The following is a 550-nucleotide window of genomic DNA, read 5'->3' as shown; positions in this document are numbered from 1 at the left end:
ACACCGGCCCTCCAGGACCGAGTTTGGACAGCCCTGGTTTAGATGTTCCTCAGAAATGTATTTATAAGTTAGGGGGCGATGTTGTCCCAACTTTGAACCTCTTTGTACAGTCCTGAATCTGTTTTCAGTTAATCATTATGATGACAAACTACAGGGGATTTTGTGCATTGCTGGCTTGAAATGAGCCATGGTAATGTTATGGGATGTTGTTTAATATTTCAATACAAATCACTGCAGTGCAACTTTTGGTGGGGGCAGGAATTTGTAATGGTCATCCGTATGATTGTGTTTTAAGAGTAATTAGCAACAAAGATATCAATAAAGATTAATTAAACCTATAAAACTTTGGTTTGACTCCAGTGACTCATAACAATGTCCTGAAGTAACCTCTGCCTAAAGTGATGCCTTCTTGGGAGGCATCTGGAATGATGTCACTAACTTAGATCAGGTCGTGCTGGAGTGGCCAATCACGTCCAAGCTGAAGGTTTTGGAGGTGGAGTCAGACAGATTTTCATTCCTAGAAAAGCCTGGAGGCCATACAACTTTCATT

This window comes from Sinocyclocheilus grahami, unplaced genomic scaffold (assembly GCF_001515645.1).
Source record: "Sinocyclocheilus grahami isolate Dianchi unplaced genomic scaffold, SAMN03320097.WGS_v1.1 scaffold5428.1, whole genome shotgun sequence".
Taxonomy (NCBI): domain Eukaryota; kingdom Metazoa; phylum Chordata; class Actinopteri; order Cypriniformes; family Cyprinidae; genus Sinocyclocheilus; species Sinocyclocheilus grahami.
This window is presented reverse-complemented; position numbering follows the sequence as displayed.